We start from the raw sequence: 25315 nt of genomic DNA on the forward strand, positions 1-25315 counted from the left end.
CTGGAGAATTCCAGAGAAGAGCAACAAGAATGATTAAAGGTCTGAAGAACATGAGCTATCAGGAAAGACTGAAAGAATAGGGATTGTTTAGTTTAGAAAAGCGAAGACTGAGAGGGGGCATGATAGCAGTTTACAAGTACCTAAAAGAGTGTTGCAAGGAGGAGGGAGAAAAACTGTTCTTCTTAGCCTCTCACATAAGGACAGGACAGGGAGCAATGGGCTTAAACTGTAGCAAGGAAGGTTTAGGTTGGACATTAGGAAAAACTTCCTAACTGGCAGAGTAGGTAAACATTGGAATAAATTGCCTTGGGAGGTTGAGGAATCTCCATCACTGGAGATACTTAAAATCAGGTAAGATAGACATATTTCGGGACTGGTCTAGATGGTTGTTGGTCCTGCCTTGAGGGCAGGAGACTGGACTGGATGACCTCCCAAAGTCCCTTCTAGTTCTATTGTTCCATGATAATATGATTCATCTCCTAGAGTTTCCTGTGAATTCTTCTGATGGGGTGGAATGTGTTTATCTCCTCATTTCACTCCTTCTCCTGAGCATTAAGCATTTTTCATACTTAAAATGTAGATTCAGTGAGATCCACACATGACTCTTCCTACTGAGAGTCTTGAAAACCATAACTTCTGCAGAATCTGTATTCTAGCATCTTTCAGAAGTGCGGCTGCTCCTAGAACCCACCTAAATGGTGAAAAGAAGAGTGCAACTGCCCCAAGCAGCATTACATTTAGCTGGTTTCCCAGTGATCCTGGGATGGGATAGCCCAGAAGCATTTCTCTGAATTGGAAATGGAAGAACATGACCCAGAAGATGAACTCTCCCATTATACGTGCTTCCTTCTATGGACAAATGATTTTTAGGGCCCTAAATCAGGACTTCAGAATATATCCCAGTGGAAATCATATAAATATCTTGAGTGCATCTTCACCAGCTGGCTACTTCGAAGTAGCTATAACAATGTTGAAATAGTATGCGTCGCGTCTCCATGTGCCATGAGCTATTTCGATGAAATCGACATTAGGTGGCGAGACGTCAAAATAGCTATTCCTATCCAAAGATGGGAATAGCGCCCTACTTCGACGTTCAAGGTCAAAGTAGGGCATGTGTAGATGATCCACGTTCCGCTGCGTCGAAATAGTGGTGTTCTCCGTGGCAGCCATCAGCTGAGGGGTTGAGAGACGGTCTGTCTAGCCCCTGCAGGGCTCTATGGTTGCCGTGTACAGCAGCCCTTAGCCCAGGGCTTCTGGCTGCTGCTGCAGCTGGGGGTTCATGCTGTGTGCATGGGGTCTGCAACTGGTTGTTGGCTCTGTGGATCTCGTGCTGTGCAGGCCGAGTGTGTCTGGGAGGGGCCCTTTAAGGGAGTAGCTTGGGGCTTTACTGGCCCCTTATTTTGACAGGGAGTGCTTGTGTGTGTGGATGCTCTGCATTTCCATCCGTGGCAGCTCCTTTCAACGTTCGCCGTCGCTACTTCGATGTTGAACGTCTATGGCACCAGCCCTGGAGGACGTGTAGACGATACGCATCGAAGTAGCCTATTTCGATGTTCTTACATTGAAATAGGCTACTTCGACATAGTGTGCTAGTGTAGATGTAGCCCTTAGGTTTAATACAAAGCCAGCTGTTTAGGTATACTCATTAATTGAAAATCTGTTTTATACAATGCCACACACTTATACTTTATTAAATATATTCTATATTGTACATATAGGATCTGACAGTAAATTCTTGAGAATTAGTAAATATTGGTTCTTAAAAAGGAAGCAAGAGTTAGAAATAAGTAGCTTATTCTTATCTTGAGAAAAGATGACTATTAAGATGGCCAGGGGTCATATTAGAACACGTGATTCAGTAAATGTATTCATTATTAATACTGTGAAATATAGCAAAACAGTGCAGTGGGGGAAATTACAGATGGTGCAAGTATTAAGATTATTCATGAGTAAGAAGGACTGTAAAAATCTTCATAAAGACTTAATAAATCAAGGCAACTCAGTGTTGAAATTCATCAGTGACAAATACAAGGTAATGCATATTTGGAGGGAGCATTTTAAAGTACTTGTTCAAGTTGATGTGTTTTGAATTAGCCATAACCTCTGAGGAGAAAGATCTAGTGAATAACTTAGTAAACAAATGGTGGTCATAAAAACAAGGAAGAGCTCTGTCTAGACCACATTTGCTGACATGGCTACTGCGCTACAGAGGCTCTCCAAGTCCAATGAACTAAGTCACCTTAGAGTCTGCTAACTATACTCAGGTGGTGGTATATCTTTTCCACAAGTTTCCAAATACTGCCCAAGGCTACTGCCTTTCTGTGACCTGAGTCATATTATCTCAAGTCTAATTGCAATCGAGTTCATAGAACTGATATTCACTGGTATACTGATTAATGCATCTTGTGATTTATGGAAGGGCTTCTACCCCTTTTCTAGACATGCCAGTATTCAATAAACTAAATTACCTGTCAAGGGTTAAACCCAGAGTTAGTGGGTCCTGTGTTGGCAAGCAGCCAGGACAGCCAATGGGATTTGTGAACTGAAGTAATCTGCTGGGTGAGTTCTTTGTGTGGCGAGAGAAGAGACACAGATATGACTTAAGTCTGGAACTAGGCGTAGAAGTTTTCAGTAATATCTGTGCCTTGAGAAGAATCTTGGAATAGCAGTTATGTGAGTAGAAAGGAAATGTTTAGTTAGATGTGATCATGTAATTTTTTTTGCGGGGGGGGAGGAGATTGGTGTGAGACTTCTCAGGCTGGCTGATGTAGACCCCTGTACGTTGTAACATTTAAACTGAATTCCAAGGAAGTAATTCTGTGTTTTAATCCTTTTTAAGTTGCTCTGTAATACCTAGCAACCAAGTATACTTGACAAGTATGTTGTCTTTGTTTTATTAATGAAATCATCTTTTTTAAGGCGATGATTTGATTTTTGTGTCCTTAAAGGTAACAGAAGTTTTGGGTATGTGTGCCTAAGACTGAGAGGTCAGCTATCAGAGATTGCTGTTTGTTTTCTCTTTGTTTTCAAGCTCTCTCCTAAAGGAGGGGTAAGAACTTGGGGCTACCCCCCTTGGGAGACATCTCAAGTGTGTCTTCCTGGGTTCATCGATCTCCCAAGGTCAGGGAATCTGCAACTTTGGGAAGCTTTAAGCAGAAGCCTAGAGAGGCAAGGTATTTTAAGGTCTCTTGTGGGCCCCCACCTCTGCTGTGGGAGAGCCAGAGTGAGTAACAGCCTTGTCAGCATCCTAACCTAAGATGGGGGAAAGGTTTTCCAGCTGGATCACAAGACACTCCAAAGAAGAAATTGTATAGGTCTCATGTGGTTCTGTCACAGGGTGAGCTGGCCCTTTAGGTGACTTGCAGGGGGTCAGCCTCACCTATGACTGGACCAAAGTATACATTTGTTCTTAGAGTCGTATCACATGCGATGAGATGGGACAATGTAGATTAATCCCCTGAATCAGGATCAAAGGAAAGGAGAGTTACTAGTCTGGGAAGATAACCACAGGACCCAAGATTTAGCTTTCAAACCATCTCCACGAGATCAGGAGATCTTCTAACTACAGATCTAGTGACCAAGAGTTAGTGTGCTGCAAAGCTCCCTTTAGGTTCCTTTGATTGTTGTGTGGGGTTGCAAAATGTGATAAGATGTGGGGGATTTAGGCCTATTATTATGAAGAGGCTCTTGTATATGCAATTCAATACTCATTTTGTGGCTATCTCTTGTGTATGCTTTAATTCCATTAAAACTACTACATTAAAAGCACGTGAAAGAATTGCCAACACAAGTGTAAAAGTTCTACTTACTGTCTGTACAGCTGCACTTGCACTTTTTTCTTTAAAACAGTGGAACTCTTTTGGCTTAAGATTTGGGGAGCTTCTTCTTGCCCCAAACCAAGACTTAAAATTCATCTCAAAAGATAAAGCATTGTAAAAAGTTACCCAGCAGCTGAAAATGTCTCCTCAGAATAAAAATAAACAAGCCGTTATGTAACACCTAAAAGACTAACAAAATAATTTATTAGGTGATGCACTTTTGTGGGGCACACCCGCTTCTTCAGATCTGGAGATACATTATTTCCAGTACAGAACAGCGCTGGAAATCACGTCACCAGATCTGCAGAAGTGGGGCCGCCGCCACAAAAGCTCATCACCTAATAAATTACGTTGTTAGTATTAAAGGTGCTAGATGACTGCTTGTCTGTTTTGTTAGAATACAGACTAACACAGCTATTGGTCTGTTACCCCTCAGAATAGAAACAGTTGTGCATAGATGTTACTACATGCTCTGTCTATTAGTATTATAAATTATTTAAAACAAAAGGTAGGTGCATAAAATCAAAGGAATGCATACATTTCTGTGTTCCTAAAATAAGTTTTTCTATATGGAATTTTGTATATAGGATAATTTCCTCCCCAGTGGAATGACAGTTATATTTAAAAATAACTAAATATATCACTCCTGAGAAAGTAATAAATACATTAATTCAAAGCAAAACCAAATGTGCGTGTGTATGGGAGATTATATAAAGACTTACATACATAAACAAAAGAAATAAACTTTGTGTCAACCATGCAGTCAAGGGAATCACTTCCAAAGTAAATCAAAACAAAATTGTTTTTAATTATCATGTACTCAATGGGAAATGAAAGGATTTTCTTCAATAGTCTGTTATACCTCTGTCATTATACCATAGTGAGGTAATTTGCTAAAACAGCTGCCTCTAATGAGTAAACCTTTCCATCTGGCAGGATCCAAATAGACACTCTCTCATGTCAGTTTTTGTTACCAAAACGGGAGAGGAGGGGAATCCACAGCTCTGTCTGGGGGCTGGGGGGGGGTATGTTCTTTGAACTGCACAAACATCTCAAATCTAGTTCTCTTTTATGTCCTTTCTCTCTCTTTTACATTCTTTCACACACGCATTTGGCCTGAAATGCAGGAATGTTGATATGGTGCCACCTTTCAGAGGGATAACAACATAACTCAGAACATGTTTGTAATATAAACATTCCACCAAGAAACCTGACAAAATGAACAATCATTGGAACTTGTTAGCTCTTGAAGAACAGCACTTGCGGATAGTTTGTTTTCATAGTACAACTTTATTTTTCTTGAAAAACTCTATTTTATGGTGTGAAGGAAATTACTATGGGGAACAGCTTACTTCCATACTGGGGCATTCACAAATCTCTGACCCTTTAGACTGCATGTTTCATTGGAGGACCAAGCAAAGAACTGTCATTACTTTTGCACTTTGTTGAAAGCTGTGTGAAATAGTAATCTTCTAAATTCAAGTGAATGTGACCTGGTTTCAAGTGTTATGAACTTGTTGCTCTTCCCCCTCTCTTCCCCCCACTCACTTAGGCCATATAACATTTAGACTCAAAACAGAGCAGCCAATTTGCTTAATATCATTTATGATAACCACACATATTTTGACTTTTTTGCATCTCAAGAGTATATGTACAATAACTGAATCCATAACAGCCGTTCATTCGTACTATTACAGAAAACATTGTAATAATCCACTTGGAAAAACAGGGCTCATGTTGGGAAGACATTTTGCTTTACTGGCACTTCTTATGAAATGTTTTTCTAATCAAAGGTTAAGTACATCATTATTGAAATTAGAGATGGTCTGAAATACCAACTGTACATATCCCTCTCCCCTACACTACCCAAGGTCTGATCCAGCTCCAACGAAACCAGTGAAAAGTCTTCCACTGACTTCAGTGGAAGCTGGAGCAAGCCCCATATAGGGAAAAGTTGGATTTCGATCCAAATCTGGATCCCAGTATTAGACCTGGTCTGTATTTCTATAATGAGTGGCACTAAACGTCTCATCTGGAAACCCTCAGATGTTGAGAAAGTTCAGTTTGGGATTCAGGCACATGTATATTTTGCTGTTTGGGGCTATCTTTCATCAAAAATATCAACAACAATACTTAACCAATGGAAGTGTCTTTGTCAGTCCAGAATATTATCAATAGGGGTAACGTGGTACTTAATGGTAACTTGAATTGTGATTTTTTGCTTGCATAAAATGCACGAATTTAACACACACCATAGATGACATGGTGATAAAACTCCAGAGAGAAGAACACACAGAAACAGAGAAGTGCAATATGAGAACCTTGTGGCTTGTTGCCTTGATGCAGCCCATTCCTCAGGCTATGACTCCTCTCTAGCACCAAGCGAATTTCAACACACTTTTTGAGTTCTGCATCGCAAAGTCTTTCAGATTTTAAAAGTGCAATAATTCATAAAGTGACCATTATTTCTACAATTACACGCATCACTGTAGTATAGAAAAGTAACCAGGCTTTGGAGGAGGGAGGTTATGATCCTATAAGAGCAACATATTTAATTTTCTCCTTGACTGCTGGGTGTAATTTAAATTTAATGACTAAACTTCCCTTGGCCCTGCTCTTTCTCCTGCTGAAGTCAATGTCAAAAAGAGTGAACGCAGTACAGAATAGTGTCTAACTCTAATTATGTAGAGGGAAAGTAAGAAAAATGCTTCTATTGTTCAAACCATTGGCAAATAAAATAAATAAAACATGTCTTTCAAGAATAAGCTCTCTCCCTCAAACACCAATGTAGGCTGAGACGATAAAAAAAGCAAACGCTATATATACTGACATTTATTGTGGAGAGATCTAACAACCTTTTGCTCATTTTTGTCATTAAAAATACTTACACCCAAATCGAAGCTACTGAATATAGTCATTGTATCATGTGTCATGTTTATACAAATTCTATCCACCTCTCTGGTTGGTAAACCACACTAATAAATGCTACAGTTGGATGGCATCTGTCTTAATAGAGCTTTTTGCAGAAAACAGCCTGTAGGAATTAGATATACCAATGCTTGGGAAAACCTACCTTGCAAACACCCCGTGTGGGAGTCCTAAGAGAGCTTAATTGGAGTCAGAGAAGGAGCTATAAAAATGAATGAAAAAATAGGGTTGTAAAAATAAAATTGGAAATAGGAAGGGTTAGAAAAGAAGACAGTAGGCAATGTAGTCTCGTATATACTGGTATCAGAGAAGTAGCCGTGTTAGAGGTAGCCATGCTGTATCTTCGAGAACAGCAAGAAATCCTGCGGCATCTTATAGACTATCAGATATTTTGGAGATGAAGCAGGTCTTTGCTCACGAAAGCTTATGCTCCAAAATATCTGTTGGTATATATTGGTGTAGTTCAGTTTACACCAGCTGGTGATCTGGTCTATGAAGTGAGGAAAATAATAACTCTGCGGTTTCAATGTGCTCTAACTTTTTGAAATAGATCAGTGGTCAAGCCCACACCTAAGTAAAACAACTTGTGTAGAGCAGATTTTTTAAATATTTCTGCAGTGCACGTATGCCTTTATGTTGTCTGTTTTACACACAGGAGATTGATTTTTATATTTGGTTCAGTAACTAATGTGCAGCATCTAGATTTTGGGGAAACGAGGGTTATCATCATTCATAGATGTTGCACTGAGAGGGAAAGTAATCCACTAGCACTAATATTTTAAAAATAAGTAAATAAAACCATTGCTTTGAGACAGAAAGATTGATTTCACTCTCCTGGACTCAATTCTAAGTCATTATTAGGTCCCTCTGCCCTTTTCCCTAACTGAACAGGGTATTGCTTTAGTAGAAAATAAATGTGGGAAAAATCAATATTTTAAGGCCCTAGTCTTGCATGAGTAACAGAATGTGCATTCTTTGTGTCTTATTATCACTGCACAATGTTATTTCTTTTAACAATGATGGAGATTAATGAGAAGCTATATTCAGGTATTGTTTAATAGTATCAGGTTTTTTTCCTCTTCACAATTAATGAGACCCTACTGTTCCTCAGGAGATGTTATTCTGTTGCCCTAATTCCCTGTAATAATAGGTGGGCCTAACAGCAGAAAGAAAGGAATTGTTGGAACACCTATCCAAGTGCATGTGGGTTAGTGATCTTCAGGAACTGTGAGAGAAGAAACAATAGTCATAGTCATAACGTTACTGGTCAGATTTTCAAAGCTGGCTTGAAGTTTGAATGCACCATTCCCTTTAACTTTAGTAGGAAAAGGACAGCCAGAGCTTTAATATGGAGAATCTCAGCTCTGTTTTGTTTAGGATTTGCCTTTTCCTTATGTTTGACTTTTCCCTGACTTTGACTTTAGGACAACGATCACCAGACATGGGGAAGGCACCTGAATACCTGAAAATTAGGAAGTCTTATTAGACTTTCTACGTGAATCCCAAAAATACTTATTGCCAAATACTTATCTTCTCAAGGATGCTAAGTTATGGTTTATGTATAGCGTCAGATTACCCTGCATTCATATCTATGATTGACAAATCTATAGAAGAAATCTGAATGAATTATAGAAAGTGGCAAGAAAAAATATGTGAGAAAACTGCAAAGTCTTCCCTCTTTCACACCTTACAGCCTTCAGTGGTCTGAGGTAAGAAGTGATGATCAGCCCTAACTTTGAATTTCCTCCTCTTGTTTGTTTTTTAAAGAGTGGGTTCATGTCATCAGATGTGGATCCAGATTTCAATCAACACAAATTTCCATTGAGTTCACATCTGGGAATTTAATGTGGTTCGTTATAAAGAAGGCAGTTCCCACTGTAAAACTCAGACCTGGATTTAGGTTTAGAGGCACCCAGTGTTGGAACATTATGTTTGGCTCAGAGGCTATGTCTAGATTAGAGTGATCTGTCCACAGAATTTTGTTGGAAGATATCTTCCAACAAAACATCTGTTGACAGAGTGTGGCCAGACAGCAAAGCAGATCAAAAAAGTGATTCTCTCTGTCAACAGAGAGCAACCAGTGTGCCCGGCTGCTCTCTTGACACAATGGCCCCCGAAACCCTGTCAGACAGGGTTGCATGGCCAGCAATCGCTTCTGGGAGCCCCAGCAAGATACGCCCTTAAAGGACCACCCCCCAGACATCCATCCCCTGCCCGTGCTGAGGCTTGCCTACCTCCGTGAGGTACAGCACAGCATAAATGTTTGTCGAGAGACACAGTGCTTTCCAGCTAGCCATGATGACAGAGCAGACCCCGAGCTTGCACTGGCCCAACCCAGAGGTGTTTCAGTGCCTGCTGCACCTCCTCATGGCTGTCCTCATCTTCCTCTGGGAGGACAATTCTTGCACCAGTTTTGAGGAGCATGCCTTTGCGGCTGCATGGGTTTACCTGTGATGACCCCCCTCCCCTCCCAGGTGCACAGGTGGATGTGGAGGCACTGCATTAGTTCTGACTGGTGGGACTGGCTGGTCATGGACCACTGGGACGCCCAGCAGAGGCTCCAGAACTTTTGAATGCTGAAAGACACATTGCTGCAGCTCCATACCTGGCTTGCCCCTTCCCTCCAGAGGCAGAACATCTGGCTGCAGCCCACCATCCCTGTGGAGAAGCAGGTCACCATTGCCCTCTGGGAGTTCACCACCCCGACAGCTACTGCTCCATGGGAAACCAGTTTGGTGTGGGGAAGTCCACTATCGGGGCCTTCCTCATGAAGGTAAGACACTCTGTCTTCAGTCTCTGCATGTAGTGGGGTGTGTCCTGCTCAAGGAGGACCCTTGGCAGGTGGGGTTGGGGGTGTGAGTGTTGCGGGGAGAGGATCCCCATCCCTGGGGAATCATGCCATCCCACTTTCACACAGCCATGCTGCTGAGAGGGCTGTCTTATATGGGTGGCTCCTGGAAAGCTTAAGAAGGAGTAAATGGGAGGGGGGATGGTACTCCCCTGGGGCCCAGGGCTCCCTCCTTCAGTCCCTGAGGTCTGCGTTCAGTCCCCTCCTTTTCCAAGTTGTGACAGCCATCAACATGCTCCTGCTGCAGGTGGTCATCTGTATGAACCACAGCATGACCAAGTATATTAACCGAAAGAAAAAGCAGTCAAGTAGCACTTTAAAGACGAGCAAAATAGTTTATTAGGTGAGCTTTCGTGGGACAGACAACTATTTTGCTCGTCTTTAAAGTGCTACTTGACTGCTTTTTGTTTTGATAGTGTATAGACTAGCACGGCTTACTCTCTGTTACCATTAACTGAAAGGGGTACTTTTTTATGGTGCTGCATAGTGTTTACTTCAGGTGAGCAGATTGAGCACAAGACGCCAGCATGTTTTGCAATTATGGCCTGTGCCGGATGATAGATGTGGGCACCTTCATTCCCCCCGCAGGAGCTGGCATTCGGGGATATGCACATGCCACTATGCATGGTGGGGCATGTGGCCTACACCCTCCTGTCCTGGCGTATGAAGCTGTACACCTGCCAGCTGGACGCGAGCCAGGAACTCTTTAATGCCTAACTCACCTGGGCCCAGATGCAGGCCAAGTGCACCTTTGACCACCTCAAGGCACACTTTAGGTACTAGCAAACCTGTCTGGATGTGGGGGAAGCACAATATCCCCCAAGTTGTGGCTGCATGTTGGGCCCTGAACAACATCGTGGAGGGGAAGGAGGAGGCCTTCCTCCAAAGGTGAGGGGCTGATGATGGCCATGGCTACAAGCAGCTAGGCCCAGCTCTGATCTGCCAGACACGCTGGGATGGGGTGGAAATCCATGAGGTCCTGAAGGAGAATTCAGCTTCCTGCCACAAATTTTTCCAAGCTCCCTGAAGCTTTAAGAATTGTGTGAGTCAGGGACCATAGAACTCTGATTGCTATGGACAGGGCACCCCATCAACAGAAGGTTTCCTGGAATGTCTGGATTGTTTTTTGTTGGCAGATCTCTGTCAACAGAGGCCTTCTTCCTCATGGGGAGAGGGATAATGCTGTTGACAAAAGTCCTGTGTTCTGTTGATTTGCTGTTGACAGACAGCCTTGGAAATCTGGACGTTCCCTGGGTTTTGTCGACAAAATGCCAGTTTTGTTGACAAAACCCTCTAGTGCAGATGTAACCAGATTTATGTCTATTTCAACACAAATGCAGGAGCCGATTCTCCACTGCCTTGCACACTGTATTGTCATTGATAACTATGTAAAGGTTGTAAGGGATTGCCCAATGTGCCAAGGCAAGGAAAGTGTGAGGCAGGCTTAATACAGATATGGTTAACTGCCAATACCACTCATACCGGGAACAAAGATTCTAGCAATGCGAAGTCTTCCTGAAGGGTGCAACAGCTACAAACACAAGTCATTCCCACTTCATGGGGGGATCCCGCATTGACCAGTCAGGCCCTCAGTGAGTGGAGCAGCCAGAGAGAAGGCAGGAGATGGCAAAGACACCCAGGACATGAACTGAATCAGTGCATTACCCCAAAAGCTTCTGCAGGTGGGTCTGAGTCCCAAGAAGAGAATGAAGCTGTCCTCTTCTTCTTCAAAGGAAGGGAGAGCTGTCCTCAGCAGCTTTTGAGAGCACAAGGACTGCCAGTTCCATCCCACTGAACCCCTCAGGATTGGGTCCAGGCCAGTGCAGTTAGTATAACGTCATGAAAATATTTGCTTTTAATTTTGCATACAGAGCAACTGGACAATGTAGAGGCCAGTAGTGAATATGTGGCACTTAAAGAATGATTCACATCTCTTTCAGCTGTGGCCCCAAAATATGAAAATTGCTTGGTGCAGGGAACAAGTTTATTAACTATTAATACATTGTTAAAGTCTATAAGAGCATAAAAAGCTTGCCTGTTATCCGTTGCTATTACGGGTCATCCTCCCTTACTCAAATTCTACAAAATTTACTTTCTTAAGAAAAACACCATGTAATTATAAGAGCTTTAATAAAGCAACTCTTTTGGCTTTGGTTGTCTTGGTGTAAACAAAGTCTTGGGAGTAGAGAGATGTTTTGCTGTTCTTCATAATTGTCTGGGATTGTGATTATTTCATGATAAAACTGCACCTCCTGCTAGGTACAATTGCTTAATGAATGTACTCTTTCAAAGAACTTACCAGCCAATGAGAAACTAGGCAGTAACCAAATACTAGGTTTAAAATGTCAGTATCAGTTAACATGTGGAAAAGTGGTAATTTACTAGTGTTGCAATAAAATGGTTTTGCTCTTTGTCAGCTTGAAGTCAGCTGGTCTTCCAGCTTTTCTTTCCCCTGGGGGTTTCTAATAACGGAGTGCTGAAGTGTAGTGAGGAATATTTTTAGTTTTGTAAATTGTATGTAATGCCTATTAGAAATGATGGTGCAATGACAGTGTAGAATGTAATCCTCTCTCCATAGAATGATTACAGACCAGGAAGTGATGCTGACACTGCAAGTTCCGCCCTCTGTTCTAAACTGTGGGACTACAGCTACCATTGTGAGTACCACAATTCAATTTCTCTGGCAAATCAATCCGTTATCTCTCTGCTGAGGCTGCCAGCAAGGCTATTGCTTGTGATAGCATTTCTGGAGATGTCTGCTAGGGCTTGCACTGGTATCTACAGCATGTTTCAGGCCACTGACCTGTGCTAGAGCTAAACTGGTGACCTAGAAATTAAAAGCTCCACAGCCCCTTACCAGTCACAGAGTCATTCAGTCCATTGACAAAGCTTGTCTTCAGATCCCATTATGAAACGTACCAGAATTTAATTGATTGCCTCTCATTTCCCAAAGGATTAATTTGGAAAAGGGTTTTGCCCCTGGGGGTTTTAAGCTGCCTGAGTCTTTTGAAATTCAGCTCTTTCTTTCCCTTATCCTCTGCACTGTTCTCTAATAGACTCCAACACAGAACATGTGTTGGAAAGACAAAACCAATATTGCACTAAGTAAATCTTCATGATGCTCTACATTGATACAATAGCTATGAATTTGTAGCTTTCAATCCTTTAAAAATGAAACATTTTGACCTGCTGTGGTATTGGTTCAATGCATCACCAAACAAACTTCAATTTATAAGGATTATGTTGCTAAAGCACCGATACTGTCAGTGATTGCGGTGCTTGTTGGAAAAGAAATACTTTACATCAAGCCCATTTTGAAAATAATGTTCCCACCTAAAAGCTTCTCTCCTGCAGCAAATGGATCGTGCAACAGCTTATCAAGCAGAAAAGAGCATGTGAGAGACAAAGGGAGAAATAAAAAATAATAAAACCCACCCCTGTGTAGAACATTAGAACAGTGGCATGAACAAAGGCTTCCCATTCCAAATAGAATTAGTGCTGGCAGAAGCCGCTCACAGGACTGTGGTTGTACTCGGCTGTGCAGAGCTGATTATAGAAGATGAAAGAGCCTGGCAATTTATTTCATCTCACTCTGAAGCACTGCTGACAACTGAGAGTGAGGACAGAAGGATTCATTTGTTCAACTTCTGTTTTAAAAAGCAGGCTCCAAATGATACCACTGAGAATGCAGGGGAGGGAGAAATGCTGCTGTGTAATAATGTGTCTATTTTTTATTTCTCTGGCTGCAGCATTTATATTTTTAGCGGTGTTTTTGGGACATAAGGGAGGGTTATTAATGTTTGGACACGTACAAGATCGGGTTGTTACTCAGAAAAATACACTACATCAACCTGAAATGAAGTGTACAAATGTGTGTGTGTGTGTGTTTGTATAAGCTATTGTACACTCTATTTTCTAAAGGAGAAAGGCTCAGACACACACCAACCCTTTTGTGCTCTGACACTCCTGCTGTCTCAAAGCCCTGCATAGCCTCTTTCAATGTTTAAATAGGGATGTTTGGCCATAGTCTTAAGATTTATTCAAGTATTATGATACTTAATGCTTGCCACATTTGATTACATATATTTGATTCTGAGTCCCTTTCCCCGCAGTTGTTAATACCTCAAAGTTAACTGAGAGACTCGCCATGGATCCTGAGGAAGGTGTGCCATGGTGTTGAAGTGCCCCAGGAACAGATCAAGGTTAAAATTCTCACTCAGAGGCATAATTTAGTTCCTGCTTCTACCTTGTTCAGGGTGAAGCAAGCTGTGCCAGGCAGAGGTTTAATTACTTCTCTTCTCCAGCACTGTTATAGCGGCCAGTGAGCTAGAAAAGCACTGCCAAGTCTCCTCTTTCCCCCGCCCCATCTTTGTAGAAAAAGAAGCAGTGGTTCAGTGCTGAGAGCTGCTTTCTCCCCTGAACATAGATCAGCAGGTAGCCCATGCAGGGGAAAAAGGTAGTACTTTACATGCCCTTATTGCTGTGTTCAAGTGCATATGATTGCTTGCAATACAGCCCTTGCACGCCATTTCTCTTTGCTTCTGCTCTTGAGATATGCACATACATGTGGCAGTTTTGAGGACTGTACTTGATCTGGTGATTCTCCCTCTTTCCTGACTGGTTTTATGAGCAATCCCATGGCACAAGCAAACCCCTGTGTTGCTTTAAATTATGATAAGAAGAAACTGTATACCCAAGGAGATGCTGGGGCTGGGAACTCCTGTCCCCTCTCCCTGCCAGTGGAGGAGATGCCAGAGTCAGGCAATGCAGCCCACAACCCTCCCCTGGATCAGTGTCACCTTCGCTGCTGTGGCTGGTCCTGGTAAGCCCTATAGACCTCCCAGCCCCTTGCCATGCCCTTCACCCCAACCCCTGCCCTGATTCCTGCAACCACCCATGCCCTCAGTCCCACCACGTACCCAGCCCCCTATTCAGGACCACACCCCACTACTGTGAGCCCCCTGCCCTGACTCCTGCATCCCCCACTCTCTGCCCTGAGCCCCCCCCCCACACACCCAAATACCTGTCCTGAGTCCCCTAAGTCCTGCCTTGAATCCTATGCCCACCACAATTCTATGCCCACCACCCTGTGCCTGAGCTCCCCTCACAATCAACCCTCTGCTCTGGACAATCATTTAAATACAGTGTGTACATTCTCCTTTTCCAAAACCCAACCCCACCCTGCAAAAAATAAAATATAAAAATAAAAAATCAAATCAAATCAACCATTACTACAATTAAAGACCCAAGCAACACCGGGAACATCTGTTAGTCTTCCTATGTGTCAGAAGATGATACAGCCAGTTAGTGGTAACATTTTCAGGGATACAAGTGTTAAAATGTAGCTTCACTGGAGGATGCTTTTCAGTAGCATTGCCTACTAGGGAGAGAAAATATGGTGTCAGTATTTGTCAGAGTGTGTTGCCAGGTAAACAGCCATTAGTCACTCAGCACCCTGAACTATAAAAATGAATTAAATGTAAACATCCAACTGCTACATCGATGGTCCTTCTGCACTGCACACTGGTACTTTAGAACAACTTTATGGGGAAATATGATCAGGAATTTGATTGCTAATTAGTAAGTAAATAGTTCTGGTGCAAAAGAGGGGGATATTACCCCAAACTAATTGTTTTCAAAAACAGCTTGGGTAATACTGAAGGCTGTGATCTGGAGAAAGTGAACTCCTGTTTAAAAGACTTGCTTCCCACCTTGCATCCCTTTCCCTTTCACTGCTGCTCTTGCCAGAGCATATCCATCCAGAATGCATAGTGTACTCTGCCACAACTATTTGATGCATACCAAAATAACAAGGAAACAAGCAAGCCTATTTTCCTATGCTGTGCCTACCCTGCTGAAATATTGCTCCAGCCCTCACTAACATGATCATCCTATACTATTGGTATGAGTTGGGTGAAACCTTGCTAGGATTTGAGTTTAAGTATTGCTGAAACTAGTGGGTATGAACTTTTAATAAGGATATATTAAGCACAAGTCTCTAGCCGCAGACAAACTCTTCACAGGACTTTTGCACTTAATAGGCAAGCTCCTTTGCTAAATGGTGTTTGTGTATTATGTGTGCATGTTTGTGTACGCATTCATGTGGAAGCAGAAGTCACAGAAACTGAGATCAGACAAAACATAAAGGAGGCAAACAAACAGAAAAAAAAACAAACCCCAAAAAAACAGAACAAGAAAAGACCCAACTAACCAATCAACCACCCAAGAATGGCAATTAGAGAGCACAGCCTAACCCTGGAAAAATACAGAGAGCTTTTGGGTTAATTGGTTCATATGGCTTGGGGCTTTAAGATTCTTCTTGGTTCTTCCTGTATTTGGAGATGCAGGACTTATAAATAAACAAGACTGCATCTGAAAAAATGCTGGACTCCATCAAGTTCTACTTATAGCAGGATAATAGGCCTTCTGAGTATATCAATATACATGGTCAGAAGTTCGGCTGGGGTAACCCACCCTTGCTCAATTGAAGTGAGTTGTCATTGCTTGTTTATACCCACTGAAGATATGGTACATAGCAGTTTTCAGGCTCTATGTCCATCTCTACTGTATTCATTACTATAGAGTAACTACCTCATCATCATACTACCCATAGAAGGGAGAATTTAAAACATGAATTTTTTTGGTTGTTTCTAAGTGAACCAATTTCTGGTCTAAATCAAATTGGAAAGAAAGATTTGGAAAGGAAAAATCTGTGCTATGTAAAGTAGAATAATAAGGGTCCAGATTGTGATGCCGCATGGCAGTACAACTCTAACTGAAGACAGTGTTCATTTAATTAACTTATTTTCTTTGGGCTTGTCTACACTAGCCCCATCCTTCAAAGGAGGCATGTAAACAAGTCAGATCGGGGAATAGAAAAGAGCTGCTGTGCTGCATATGCAGCACCTCATTAGCATAATTCTCACCATGCAACTTTGAATCTCAGAATTAGCAACTTTGAAGTGCCAGCAAGCCGTGTAGCGGCGGGAACTTTGAAGTACCCGCACAACTTCGAAGTGCCCTTACTTCCAAAATGATTTGAGATTAAGGGAGCTTTGAAGTTGCACCGTTCTTCAAAGTGCCCATGGCTATGTGGCTTGCTGGTGCTTCAAAGTTGCTAATTCCGACTTTCGGATGGCGAGAATTATGCTAATGAGGTGCCGCATATGCAGCACAGCACCTCATTTCTATTCCCTGATCTGGCTTGTTTACATGCCTCCTTCAAAGGAGGGGGCTAGTGTAGACAAGCCCGTAGTTCACAGGGTACATGTGGTTCTACTTTGACTCCAGAGATGGCTGATGTGCTACCTGGTGTCTTGTTAGCACTATATCGTAAGATGTATATTATTATAGAAAAATGACAAGGTAATGAGCTGTCATTTTAGCGAAGAGATTATCCAATTTTTAATGAATATTATTTCATAAGAAATGTGCTGATGACAGCTTATTTCAGAGGGAACTGTTGATGCATAACCACTCTGCTAGGCAATATTATATCAGTAATGATTTTGTCTGAAGAACTGCACCAGATACTAGGAAAATTATTTCTCTAACAAATCCTTTTGGAAACAAAGAAATATATGCCAGCTATTTTTTAAAATTGGGAAACTAAATATATTTAATCAGATGCATTAGTTCAGCAGCTGTCACATCTGGCACTTCACTTCTGGAGATAAAGGCTCAATGTTCAGATCAAGGCTATAAAGTTGAGGGGGGTGGGGTTCCAGATCTTAACTCAAAGGTGTTCACTTTCCACAAAGAAGGCATCACAGTTGATACTAATTAGTATCGTTAGGGTCAGCCTCATTGGTAAGACACTTTCACTCCAGAAGAGATCTTCTCAGGATAGGGTTAAAACATGCAGGGAATCTAAATTACAGGGATGAGCAACTTAAGAAAAAAACTTCCACAGTGTTCACCTGTGATGAACCTGAATCTAACCATATGCAAGGTTTCAGAATCTGTCATTCTAACCTTACCTGCAGGGACCAATACTCTGTGTATGTAGTAGGGATGGAGGAGACTGGGTATCCTCAACCTTCACACTTAGTTCCAGTGATTTCCCTATATCCTCCATTAATTTTCCCAACACTCCTTCTAACCCCGGTGGTCAGCTAGTTATATTTAGTGTTGCTGATGCACTCATTTGATGGGATTTTGAATTGAAATCAAAATATTAATGCATAGTTTAAAAGCATATACAGTATACAACTGGGAAAGTTATAGAAATATACATTACTTAGTAGGTCAAGATTTTTAAAAGAAATTATTTGCCAGAGTTGTTATCTCACATTGTTATCTTGGGGGGTTTCTGTACTAAACATTTTTATTTTATTATAATAACTTTTACATAAGATCATAAGAATGGCCATTCTGATTCATACCAAAGATCTATCTAGCACAGGATCCTGACTTCTGACAGGGGCCAGTGCCAGGTGTTTTAAAGAGAATGAATGGAAGAGGGCAATTATTGAGTGATCCATCCCTATTGTCCGCTCTGAGGGTGTGTCAACACTAGGAACTAACTTTGCAGTTAGGCATTAATTCAAAGTAGCCAGCAGAGAATCTACACACATTTTTCCCTTCCTTCAAAATTAACTTTGAAGTAAGGGAGCCCAACTTCAAAGTCCTTACTTCATTCCCAGGAATGGAAGAGTGCCCTACTTCAACGTTTAACTTCAAAGTAGGGTGTGTGTAGATGCTGAACCTCAAAGTTGCTTACTTTGAAGTTGTACTTCGAAGCCAGCAACTTCAAGGTTATTTTTGTAGTGTAGACATGGCCTGAGCTTCCAAAAAGCAGAGCTGAGGAACACTCAGAGAACGGTGCTGCATCATTGCCCATCATACTACTAGCCACTGATGAACCCGTGCTCTATTAAATTATTTAGTTATTTGTGTAAACCTGTTGAGATTACTTTGGCCTATCTGGCCTTCACAACACCCCATGGCAAAAAGTTTCACAGTTGTGTGAAGAAATATTTCCTTTTGTTTCTATTAAAACTGCTGTCTATTAATTCTATTGCGTGACTTCTAATTCTTATGGTTTGTGAGAAATAAATAACACTTTCTCATTCACTTTCTCCACATTGATCAAGATTTTATAGATATCTCTGATATCCTCTCTTGTTTGTTTAATTTCCAAGCTGATAATGCCACATTTTATTCATCTCCACTCATATGGAAGCTGTCCCATCACATAATCATTTCCATTGCTCTTCTCTGTATATTTTTTAACTCCAGTATATTTATTTGAGATGATGTGACCAGAATTTTACACAGTATTCAAGATATGAGCACACCATGGACTTGTATAGTAAAAAAGGAAGAGTTTGGTTTGCCAGACCAATGCTGACACCTTTGTGGAAAAAGCTGCAAAACACCAAGCCCATGAAATAAGCCAGACATTGTCAAAACCAATTTTAGAAGTACAATACTTAATGAGACTATTAAAAATGTTGCAGAGACAACACAGTTCGTGCAAGCAAACACGGCTATCACATCATACTTTCTATTTCAGTAAGACATACGACACTCTAGAGACCGATGTTAAGTGTCTTGTCACTTGGTAATCCAGAAGCTGGACATTGTTTCTAACCAGGATCAGAAAATGCTCAGTATCTGTCTGAAAGAAATTCACCTGACTGGTTAGAAATAAGTGGTGCAACAGTGAAAGAGTCAATAGTTGAAAAAGTGAAGAACTATCTCAACTTATTCAGAAAATACATATTCATGTCTGATGAAAGCACTGATGCAAAAAGGAACAAATTATTATGTCATCATGTATGTTGTCCTGCTGTCAGAGGTATGTTAGTAAATAACTTTCTAGATGTTCATGTTATGGAAGACATATTGGCTGCATCTGCAACAACCCACATCTTAGCAAAGTTAAATACCTGTGAACTGAATCCCCAAAACATGTCTGCTTCTGCAATGGATGTAGTTGCAAACTTCTCTGAAAGACACAGTGAACTGCAATTATTGCTGAGTGAAAAGTGTGACTATCTACTCCAACTAGTATTAGTACAAACTACAGAATCTTCAAAACACATTAAAATTGAAGTACTAGACTCATAAGAAGCACTAAAGATTAGAGCTGAGGAACCGTCATTCTAAGTCAGCCATAAAAGTGTAATCATACCGTGGGGCCATGCAGGTGCCTATAGCAGTGCTGCTAATCTGGACGTATATGTTGTCCCCAAATTGGAAATAAGTGTGGTGAGAACAAAGTTACGTAGGGCAGGCACCAGATATGCTGTGGTAACATCAGAGATGGTATTCCTGATCACTTGTAGTTCATCTTCATGTGGAATATTCCTCTGGTCTCTTCCCCTGTTACCCCTCCTTTACTTATACTACATCGATGACATCTTTGTCATTTGTCCCCATGGTAAAGAGACTCTGGAAGAATTCCACAGAGATTTTTAACAAGCTGCATCCTACCATCAATCTCATCCTTGGCTATTCCACATGAGAGATACATTTCCTTGACACCATGGTACAAATCACTGATGATCACATCAACACCACTCTCTACCAAAAACCCACTGACTGCTACACTTACCTACATGCCTCCAACTTTCATCCAGAAACATACCACATGATCCATCGTTTATAGTCAAACCCTCAGATACAATCACATCTGCTCTGACAGAGACCAGAAACTTCAAGATCTCTACCAAGCATTCATAAAACTTAATTACCCATTGGGAGAAGTAAAAAAAGAGATTGAGATGGGCAGATGAATACCCAGAAACCAGCTACTTCAAAATAGGCCCAAGAAGGTCAGTAACAGAACACCATTTCTCATTACCTATAACCTCCAGCTAAAACGTTGACAATGTATCATTAAATGCATACAACCATGTTTCTAACCAGTCAGGTGAATTTCTTGCAGAAGGATACTAACAATGATGCTACACTCTGGAAGGCTTTAAGTGACAGGCGTGTACTCTCCTATAGGCAACCTCCTAACCCAAGAAAGATTCTCACTAGAAATCACAGGCTACACCACAGTAATACTAATTCTGGAACTTTTCCTTGCAACAGACCCCATTGCCAACTTTGTCCACATATTTATTCTGGGGATGGAATCACTGGACCTAACCACATTAATTACAAGATCAGGGGCTCATTTTCAGCACCTTGACCACTATTATATATGCCATTATGTGCCAGCAATGCCCTCTACTATATACAGTGGACAAATTGGGCAAACACTTTGCCAAAGAATGAATGGACACAGAGCAGACATTAGGAATCTCAATACACATAAACCTGTCAGTGAGCATTTCAATGGAGTGGGCCATTCAGTTAAAGACCTGAGAATATGCATCCTACAACAAAGAGAATTTAAAAACAGATTACATAGGGAGATTTGTAAACTGGGGTTCATATTCAAATTTGACACATTAACACTTGGTATGAACAAAGACACCAATTATCTCACATTAAAAGGACTGCTTCTCTTCCTTTGACATTTATAATTATCTCAGGCAAGACACTTAACATCCCCCACCACTCACCCGCCTCTTTCAGTCCTATGTATTTTATATGTCATTTTTATTGCAATTTTTTTGGACCTCTGTACTATATAACTGAGTCTGGACTGGAAATTCTATAGATCTGAAGAAGTGGGTCTGTCCCATGAAAACTCATCACCTAATAAATCATTTTGTTACTCTTTAAAACCCTACTTTTAAGAATTTAATTAACAGAGTTGTACAAAACTTTAAAAACCCTCATGAATTATTCATATGTAGTGCTTCATGTTAGTTGGAATAGCCAAGATTTTTTCAGTTTTTACTATAAAAATGTTTTACTATAATGCCAGACAGCCCACTTTTGCCCTCGTGATCTCATCCTTCATTAGCTGTCAACCCTCTCCATCATATTATTGAACATGACCCATAATTTTAATTCCTGGAATAAACGCTATCTCACTCAACATTGTGTTATCTTCAAATATTGTCTGGTGGCCAGCTTCTCCAGCAAGGTAGGAAACCACGACTCCTACTGTGCCAACCATTCCTGTTTTAAAGTTTAGTAAAACTAAAAGACTTCCCCAAAACTAAGAGGCTTCCGAATCACTGGTCATGGTAGTATAGCATTAGGCCTCGGTCATAATTTGGAGTATATTTTCAGATGTAAAGCTATGGAAAAATCCCTAAATGCTATAAGATTTCAAAGCACTAGGTCAATAAGCCCAAGTAGTTGAGGAAGTATGGAATCCTTCTACACTGAAGGGGTGGCTGGCTGCCCAGACACCCAACTCTACTTTAGAGGAGAAGGCATCCTGGCCTCTTACTAAAGATAATAAAGCTTTGGAGAGGTAGGGAAGGGAAAGTGGGAAAAAATCATCAAAGAAACCCATGGGTCAGAGGAGACCAAATGATGAAAAAAAAAACAACTCGAGCACAATAAATCTTTCCAACAGGCCGCGTTCTGAGCATACTTACCAAAGACTCCATCACCGATTGATCTGAGTGACCTATCCAATAGAGTAAATCTATATCATTGTAAACTGGCTACAAAATGTGTGATCATCTCAAAAGAATGTTGGAATCATGAGGAAGAAGAAGTAGGTTGCTGCTTTTTCCTTTGCAATATTGACCTTGAAGGGAGCAGAAATCATGAGGTAGAGCAGAACACAAGTGCTAGAAACATCTGAGTGCAAGTCACGTCACTGAAGGCATTCATTCCGTTCGTCAACTGGTGCATGCATAACTCCCAACTATTCCTCCATTGCTTGTTTTAAACCTAATTATACTGCAGGTTCTCCCAAGTTTTTCTTAATTTTATTTATTGTATTATGTCGCAGATAAAAAGTCCTGATTATATAGAAAATATCATTTCTGCTAAAGAAATCAATCCCACATAATTTTAAGATGCTTGACACAAAAAATCTGCTTGGTTTCCTCATTTTGGATCATTGTTTTTCCACTGTTTGTGCATGTTAGGGATGAGGCAGGAGGGTTGGTCAGATGAATGATGATGTGCTGACTGTGAAACAGCAATACAAATGAAATCTGATGCCAGTACTACTGAATAATAAAAGATACTGGCTCGGACGTTGCCTGGATAAACAAAGTCCATGACATCAATAGAGTGATTGGGGTAGGGTTGATAAGTTGGCTACCGAAAGAAAATTACAACTAACACATATGCTGTCAGTTGGAATGTGGAACATCCAAACAATGTGGGTGACTAGAAAATTACAGCTGCTTTGGAAAGAGATGGAAAGGTACTGATGGAGAGATACTGATGCAATATACTTGGGCTGGCAGAGATATGTTGGATGGCATTGGGAGAGATGTGCAGTTGCGAAGTCATTTGGTCAGGGAATGAAACAAAGCATGAGGCAGGAGCTGGATTCCTTCTTAGCAAAAGAACTAGAGGAGCATCGTTAGGATACAAACCACTCAGTGCAAGAATGGTGGTAGTGAGATTCGAAGCAAAACTGTTCAACATCTTGGTCATTCAGGTGTATGCACCCACGTTGGACAGTACAGAGGAAGAGATTGAGATATTCTATAAAGATGTGACAAAGATGCTGGAGGAGATGCCGAAGAGAGATGTGTTGATCATCGGAGGAGATTGGAAAGCAAAGATTGGAACAGATAATGACAGTTGTGAGAAAATCATGGGAAGGTTTGGATATGGAGAAAGAAACGAACGAGGAGAGAAACTGCTAGAGTTTGCTATGGAGCATGAGAAGATGATCTGCAACATGAGATTCCAACAAAAGGACTGTAGGAAGTGGACATGGTGATTGAATGACAGGAATTACAAGAACATGATAGATATGATCTTGATAAGAAGAAGATGGGTAACATCAGAAAAGCAGTGCCGAACTTTCCAAGGAGTGGCTATAGACTTGGACCACAGTCTAGTGATTGCAAACATCAAGTTGAAACACAAGAGAAAATATAAGACACAGTTTAAGAAAAGAAGAGGTGTGGCAAGGATAGGTGAGGAAAAAATAGGGAATGTGTACAGAAGACCACTTGAAGAGAGGATTAGGAATACAGCCCCAGAGAAGGACCTAGGTAAGAGAGTCGAAGGCGTAGCCATGGCAATAGAAGAGGCAATTGAGCAGACAGTTCCAGAAGAAAAGATCAATAAGAAGTGGATTACACAGCAGACAATTAAGTTGGTCCAAAAGAAGAATGCACTGAAGATCAGAAGGGATATTTCTGAGAGCTTGGAACAGCAATATAGGGTGCAATGTAATGAGGTAAGAAAAGTGGCCAGAAAGAATAACGCAAAGCGGTTAGAGGAGCAGTGTAAAGATATAAAGAGGTATTATGGTGAATGTAAGACCAGGGAGGTGTATAAGATTATTAGGAATATTAATAGGAAGAGGCAGCCAAAGCAGATGGCAATCGAAGATGAGAACTAAGAGGTGCTCATGAACAAGTAGAAGATTGTGCAGCGATGGTCAAGATATTGTGCTGATCTATACAACGCACAATTGGACCTGAGTGTCTCAGAGAGACTGACTAAAGAACTGAAAGAGATATGTCCACTGAGCACTGAGGGTGAGACCGATATTTTGAAGGAGGAAGTAGAAAAAGCAGTGAAACAACTAAAGAACAACAAGAGCCCTGGAAATGATAAGATCATGGGAGAGATGATTAAATAGGGCAGAGAAAGTATGATTCAGGAAAGACAGTGACTATGTTATGTAGCATGGAAGGGAAGGCACCTAAGGAATGGACAAGATTAATGCTAGTGACAATATACAAGGAAGGAAGTGCACTGGAGTGCAAGAACTTTAGAATAATTGCCCAAGTGAGTCACCTGGGCAAGCTGCTGCTGCTGATACTGACAGGGAGATTAAGATTTCAGATAGACCATCTAGTGGATAAGCAAGTGGGATTCAGGAAAGATAGAAGTACCAAACAGCAGATATTGGCACTAAGATTGATAGCAAAGAAAGCTTGACGAAAGAATAAGAACACCTACGCTTGCTTTGTTGATTTTCAGAAGGCATTTGACAGTATAGACCAGAAAGTGACTTGTAGGGTGTTGGAGTTGTATGGTGTAGACAGCAGACTGGTACAATTGTTGAAAGAAATCAATGACAATGCAGAGGCAATGGTGAGAATATGTGGAGAGTTGGGAAGCTGATTTAAAATGAGTAGGGGTACAAGAAAAGGAGATCTGATATTGCCGAGTGTCTTCACCACACATCTAGAATGCAATGGACAAGATCAAGGAAGAGGTAGAAGGAATATCTGTGCACAGGATAAGAATTAACTTGAGGTTCATGGATGATATAGTTATCATTGAGGAACATGAGGAGAAGCTAGCGAAAATGGTGCAGGTGCTAAACAAGGAAGGGAAGTGGTACAGACTGATTATGAACACTGATAAACCAAAACCAATGGTATTTGGAGATAAGGAAATAGTAAGGAAGATCAGTTTAGATGGGATTGAACTAGAGAAAGAGAAGTTCACGTTTCTGGTAAGCAACATAACTTACGATCTTGACTGTAAGAAGGAAATACCAACTAGAATAGTGAGTTTAATGGCTATGGATAAGAGCTGGAAAAGCAAAGCAATTAGCTTAGGAACAAAGCTGAGCATCTTGAAAATGTGTGTACTCAGCAGCATGTTGTACAGATATGAGACATGGGTGATAAAGAAAGATTCGAACAGAGGAAAGTATTGGCATTTGAGAGAAGTTGTTATAGAAAGATCCTGAGAATGGGATGGATGC

The sequence above is a fragment of the Carettochelys insculpta genome, chromosome 5 (genome assembly GCF_033958435.1).
Source record: "Carettochelys insculpta isolate YL-2023 chromosome 5, ASM3395843v1, whole genome shotgun sequence".
Classification (NCBI taxonomy): domain Eukaryota; kingdom Metazoa; phylum Chordata; order Testudines; family Carettochelyidae; genus Carettochelys; species Carettochelys insculpta.